A 6,866-nucleotide genomic window follows, 5' to 3' on the forward strand; every position below is an offset into this window, starting at 1 on the left:
CGCGTGATTCACCACGGACTTTTTCCCGAGCCTGGCCCCCTGCCCCCACCTCGCCCAGCTGGTGCGGGTGTCGCGGCGGGGCGGGAGCGGCGCCGGCCAGGCGGCCCCACCCCAGCTCCGGCAGCTTGGCGCCCTCTGGCGGCCGCGCTAGGCGGGGCGGGGCTTGGCGGGGGCGGGGCTTGGGTCTGGCTCTCTGGCCCCGGGGTGGGGCTGGGGCTGGGGCGGTGGTGACCAGCAGAGGCTGCAGAGGTTTCGCAAGGACGTGACCTTAAGGAGAACCCCCGTCCCCCCCCTGTGTCACGCGTGGTTGCCAACCGGGGCTAGCGAGCTGAACTAGTTCTCCGAAGCCCGGGGAGGGAGGGCACCAGGGAGGGGCTGGGTCGAAACGTCCGGACTGGTGACTCGCTGCCTATTGCCCCTGCATTACCGTGGCGGCGCGCCCTGCGCCCCCGGGCCTGGAGGTGGGTGCGAGCCTGCACCCTGACTGCATCCTGGTCTGCAATTGAGGTGACGTCATTCCACTGGGAGTCAGCAGAATGAGGTCACTGTCTTCTACCCCCCCCCCCACTCCGATTCCAAGAAACGAGGCCTCTGAGCCCAAGCTGCTCTATCGAGCCCCAAAAGCTGGGCTGGAAGGTGGCAAGTGAAAAGACAGGGGAAATAGGATGGCTTGCAAATAAAGAACAAGGGAGTCACGTGTGTTAGCCACAGAATGGGTTCAGTTAAGGCAGTTTAGGGGTCTCTGGCACGAGAAGGCAGACTGCCCTGCCTCCATCCTGATCTCACGCAGGCAGTGGGGGTAGCCCCCGGGGGTTTGTGTCTGGTTTTGGAGGGCCCCGGAAAAACTAGGAACTAAGAGAAAGGAGGACCACTCCTAGCTCCACCTCCACCTAACTGTCACCCTGAGGAGCAGCCACTTAAATCTTTCTGGGCCTCACTTTCCTCACTGGAAGGGTCTAGATTAGATTATGGAAGGTTTCCAGTCCTCTGTGTGGCTGGGGAACTGAGGTGCCTGTTCTGAGACCATCCAGCAAGTCGGAGAAACAAGGCAGGACCAGGGGCCAAGCTGTCACTCCAGCTCTCTCACTGTAACTCTCACAAATTCTCACACAGGCTTCTGTTCTCTTCGCTAACCCTTTGAGCCTTTGAGCATCTCTGCCTGTAGGCCAAACGCGGGTTTGCCCCTATTGTTTGGGGGATCTGGGAAGGAGGACACATGGGGGACCACATGCCATAAGTCTGCATATTTAAAAGTGATGAATCAAGCTCACGAATGGTTCAATGAAATGTTTTCTATCCTCCTATCTTGACAAATATACCTTGTAACAATTCAGAAGGCCAAGTTTAAGTTTGGAATTCTTGTATTCATCAGCACTCGGGGATGGAAGGTGTAGGCACAGACTGGCCCCAGCTAAGGATGTGCTGTGGCTTCCTTCTCTTCTAAGACTGGGTCCAGCCCACAGCACCCCACAAGTCCAAGCTACATCTCTGTAAACAGCTGCCACTTAACAGGTGTACCTCGGTGACACAATCTACCTTCAGGAGAATAGACCATGAGAAGTGGGTTCAGACCCTGTTGAGTGGAGAATTTTGAGGTCCCAGGTGAAAGCACATGAAGAGAATAGAAGAAGAAAATGGTGGGAGACCTCATGGGCGGCCATGCTTTATTCAACACCGCAGGGGCATGTTTTTGGTGGCAATGGTGGTGGCCCACCACGAGGGTCTGGGTTTTATAGCAGAACCAGGATATGGGGGGAGTTAGTGACTTTGACAGCCCTTTTGACAGCCAGGTGACTGGGCCAGGTCATAGGAGGAATTTTGGTGGCAGGATCATTGGGGGGGGGGACAGGGATGTAAGTTCCCTTTGGGCTTATTGTTCATATCCTTCACCAGGTACGTAGAACATGGTTGTGGGTGAGGACATTCCTTGGCCCCAGTGACTCCTTGCCCCCTGTCTTCTTCCCTCTTGCCCCGGCTGAAGGTGGTACTGGCCGGGTTTGTCGGGGTGCAGACTGGCAGGTTTGTGGGGGTGCAGATTTGGATCGGCACAGCCTCTTCACTGAGGCCATCCATCCAAACACCACGAGCTGCTAGGCAGACGGAAGGTGAGGAGGAGGGAGGGGTGGGAGTGCTTATGCTAAGTCTCCCAGGAAGGCTGAAGTGTCTGCCAATTGTGATCCCAATGCAGAAAGGCTGGAGGGTGAATCACTGTCTTCCAAATAGGCAAAGATTCCAGGGGCCACAGGCTGTGGACCCTGAGGACCAGTCTCCCGTATCAGACTAGGATGAGACCCTTCAACTCCTCCTGGAGCAGGTCCCCAGCGGCACAAGGCTGTATACCTGTCCCCGCACCATGTCACCTTGATAAGCAGCCCTTCTTTACCAGTTCCAAGGTGGGGAAGCTTAGCTACTCAAAGCTTTCAGAAGGCATTGTGCCCCTCCCCCACCCCCATCACCTTGTTGGCTGTAAGAGATGATATTGAAAAGAAATTTTCTTCCTTTCTACCCCCTGCCCTTCTTTATTTTGCACTGAGCATTGAACCCAGGGGTGCTTTATCCCTGAGCTAAATCCCCATCCCTTTTTGTTTATTATTTGAAGACAGGGTCTCACTTTGTTGCCCAGTCTGTCTTCAAACTTGCAATCCTCCTGCCTCAGCCTCCTGAGTCACTGGGATTGTAGGGGTGTGCCACCGTGCTTGGCTGCAAACACATTTTCTTTAGGATAGTGCATCTACAGCATTTTGCCTGGTAGCCAGAGACTGCTGGGAAATGGACGGGCCCTCATCTCCTCTGGGAGCAACCCTCCATCAATGGGATTGGTGGGTATATGCCCAGGCTCCAGGCCCCACAGTTGAGAGGACTCAGATGTGCGTTTGGCAGGATAAAGCACTTTGCTTTGTTTCATTCAGTATCAGGCTAAATATACTTGCACCGTCTGCGCCTGCGCAGTGGTTTTGTCCCCTTGTGCTGTGTGTATGCATATGAAGTGGGGGTTGGGGGCAAAGAAATAGAATCTGATTTGGACAAATATATGAAAAATGCTCAACATCTCTAGCAATTAGGGAACTGTAAACCAAAACTACTATAAGATTCCATCTCACTCAGAATGGCAATTATCAAGAATATGAGTAACAATACATGTTGGTGAGGATGTGAGGAAAACAGGTTCACTTGTACACTGCTGGTGGAACTGCAAATTGGTGCAAGGAGTCTGGAAAGCAGTATGGAGATTCCTCAGAAAACTTGGAATGGAACCACCATTTGACCCAGTTATCCCACTCCTCGGCATATACGCAAAGGACTTAAAATCAGCGTACTATAGTGATGCAGCCACATCCATGTTTATAGCAGCTCAATTCACAATAGCTAGGCTATCACACCAGCCTAGGTGCCCTTCAACAGAGGAATGGATAAAGAAAATGGGGTACATATACCCAATGGAATATTACTTGGCCATAAAGAAGGAGAAATTATGGCATTTCCTGGTAAATGGATGGAACTGGAGACTATTATACAAAGTAAAATAAGCCAGTCCCCAAAAGCCAAAGGACGAATGTTCTCCCTGATATACAGATGCTAACTCACAATAAGTGGGGGTGAGGAAGGAAGAATAGAGGTCCATTGGATTAGACAAAGGGGAATGAAGAGAAGGGAGGTGGATGGGAATAGGAAAGACAGTAGAATGAATGGGACAGAACTCTCCTCTGTTCATATATGAATACACGACCAGTGAAACTCCACATCATGCACAACCACAAGATTGGGAAGTGATACTCCATGTATGTGTGATAGGTCAAAATACACTCTACTGTCGTGTATATCTAAAAAGAGCAAATTAAAAAAAAAAAAAGAATCTGGTTGGTATCTGAGCTCCTTCTGAGTGCCCACAGAGGACACCTGAGCATCTGAACCCAAAGGAGGAATTTTGTCTTTTCCTTTAATTAGAAGCCCCTTCCTGGCTGTCCCCCTCTGACAGAGCTTTTCTAGATGCCCTGTAAAGACAGAGATGTGTCCTGGGTCACCTCTGCTTCACATGCTCACTTAGTACCCCTCCCCTCTCCTCTTGTCCCTTCTATGTGCTACTAAATGCATCATGACCTGGAGCTAGCATGGCTGCAAACCCACCCCAGGAGCCCCAGAGTGGCTGAAGGCCTTTCTGTCTTTTTCTATCTCAATAGGGTCTTGCCAGAAGTTTCTCCTTGGGGACATGTCGGTCAATTGCAATAAGAAAGTAATAGTCCCTGTCCCTTTGCCCTGCCCCCCCCACCCCGTTTTTTTTTTTGGAGTAAGTTTTGACTTCGAGGTCTCTGACCCCTGCTGAGCAGGTGGAAGGGAGTTGTCCTTTGTCCTCTGGGTTGTCTGATGAGTTTCTTTGCTAACATTCCAGTTGGGAAAAATAGTTGATTCCACAGGTGGAGAAGGTCTTCCTTGGTGAGATCCTGGTGCCAGAGTGAGGTAGATGGAAGAAAGAGGGGGAAGAAGAGGAAGAGGAGGAAAGGAGACAAAAGAAGGACAAGGGAATGTAATTTTAGTTTAAGGTTCGGTATATCATTCTAGGATGGTCACCCTCAAATTTCTGGGAAATCTGTAAATCTTTTTTTTTGGTACTGGGAATTGAACCCAGGGGCACTTAACCGCTGAGCCACATCCCCAGCCCTTTTTATTTTTATTTTGAGAACAGGTCTTGCTAAGTTGCTAATTGCTGAGGCTGGCTTTGAATTCACAATCCTCCTGCCTCAGCCTTCTCAGCTGCTGGGATTATAGGTGTGTGCCACCACGCCTGGCTGTAAATCTTAAAGTGACTGCAAATTTACTCATTTATGATAATTACCTTGTGCATTGTTAATTATCGTATGCAATAAATAGATCTAAGCAAAGAGAGCTGCAATATTATAAGACATCTATAACTTAGGGATTTTCCAATATCATTTGCTGATCAGATAATGAAGACCTTATCTGCCTAAGATGATCATAAGACCCTCTTATGATCACCAGACTGACGCCATCCCCACATACCTTCCCATTCCTATCCCTCACCAAGTTTCCTTTAAAAGAAGAGCCAGAGAGCCAGGCGCAGTGGCGCCTGCCTGTGATCCCAGTAGCTTGGGAGGCTGAGGCAGGAGGATCTCAACTTCAAAGCCAGCCTCAGCAACTTAGTGAGGCCCTAAGTAACTCAGCGAGACCCTGTCTCTAAATAAAATATAAAAAAGGGCTGGGGATGGGGCTCAGTGGTTAAGCACCCCTGGGTTCAATCCCTGGTATCATAAAATAAACAAACAAAAACACACAAAAGAAGAGCCCAAGAACTCTCTAAACTTCTCTTACTCTCAAGATGGCCCACATTGTCCCTTGAAAGTATATACCTTGCTTTACCTCAAAGCATCTCTCTCTTGAGATAGCTTGTATTCTTCCTTCAATATGTGTGTGCTTTCTTAAATTAATCTCCATCTGTGTCTCTCACTGATGTGTCCTGAAATTCTTTTCTGTCATTACCCCAAGGACCGCACTTGTCCTGAGTCAAGCATGCACCATCTCTGGGAACTCCTCAGACCATCTTCCAGGGACAAGAACAACAGGTCTATGGATCTGGAGAGGGTTGAAGGTAACATGGGCCCAATAAGCTTGAACAAGGACAAGGGTTTTAGATGCAGACAGGCTCACTCTTATACCATGTTTCAGCTTTCAGNAAAAAAAAAAAAAAAAAAAAAGGCCTAGGAACCACCCCACCCCCATCTTGTTAAAATGCAAATGTTGGGTCAAGAGGTCTAGGTTGGGAGTGGGGGGTGCCCAGAGATTCTGCATTCCTAACGAGCTCCAAGGTGCTTTTTCTGAAACGGTTGCTTCTGAGAGCATTTCACAGGACACAGAGCAGCTAGGGCTTTAATCCAGTCCCGTGGGTTTGAGAAACCTCAGGTGGATTCTGAACACCCTTCCTGGACCTGCTGTTTTAGGTCGAGGCTGTGAGCTTCAGTCCCAAAACGGGGCCTCCAGCCTTACTGGAGTGGAAGGACCCACCCACACCCTGGTCTGTTTTGGAATTACCCACCATCCACCACTCCAAGCAAAGGCAATCAGCAGCCTGCATTTCGGGAAAACATCATGATTTTAAAGTGCCCTGTCCTTTCTCCAAGTTATATAACGTGTCCTTATTGAAAATGCTGATAATGCTATTTGGGTGGCATGAAGCCAATTTCTGGCTGCATATTGTTGGTGGCTGGGGCTGGGATCGGGGAAGAGGGCAGGGTCTGGGGAAGGTTTAAGGAGAGAAAGGGGCCAGGCAGATGGAGAGGGCAGTAGGGCCAGGGGTGGCCAAGGCCTGGGGATAAAGCCGATTGGTGTGTCAGCAAAATCTGTCAGTGGCTTTGGTGATTCGAAAGGCAGACACGTTCTTTCATCTCTGTTAATCCTCATCTGATACAGAGGATTTTCCTGCCATTAAATCTGGAGAAAGAAAACTAAGCACTGAAACCCGGAGAAGCAACGACTCCTCTTTGCTTTCTGATCACCCCCCACCCCCAGCCTTTCTTTCTCGGTGGGATCATCTTTTATCATCTGATTTGGGAGATGGAGGGGCTGGGGCAGCCCAGGGGCCCCTTGGAGGTGCAGGACCAGGCAGACCCCCAGGACGGTAAGCAGAATTTGGAAACTGTTCCCAGAGGCTTCTTTGCAAGGGTTTTCCTCTGCATCCATTTTCTTGCTGGGTTGTGGGTGAGACCATTTGAGTCACTGTCAGGGTCTTCGCCTGGTGAAGGATTTCCGAATAGATCCAGGCTGAACTTTTTTTGGCGGGGGAAGCTTCTGATTGGTTGTTGGCTTCTCTGAACCCAACACCAGGGTCATTGGGGGGGGGGAAGGCGGAAAATGAA

Source organism: Marmota marmota, unplaced genomic scaffold (assembly GCF_001458135.2).
Source record: "Marmota marmota marmota unplaced genomic scaffold, marMar, whole genome shotgun sequence".
Taxonomy (NCBI): domain Eukaryota; kingdom Metazoa; phylum Chordata; class Mammalia; order Rodentia; family Sciuridae; genus Marmota; species Marmota marmota.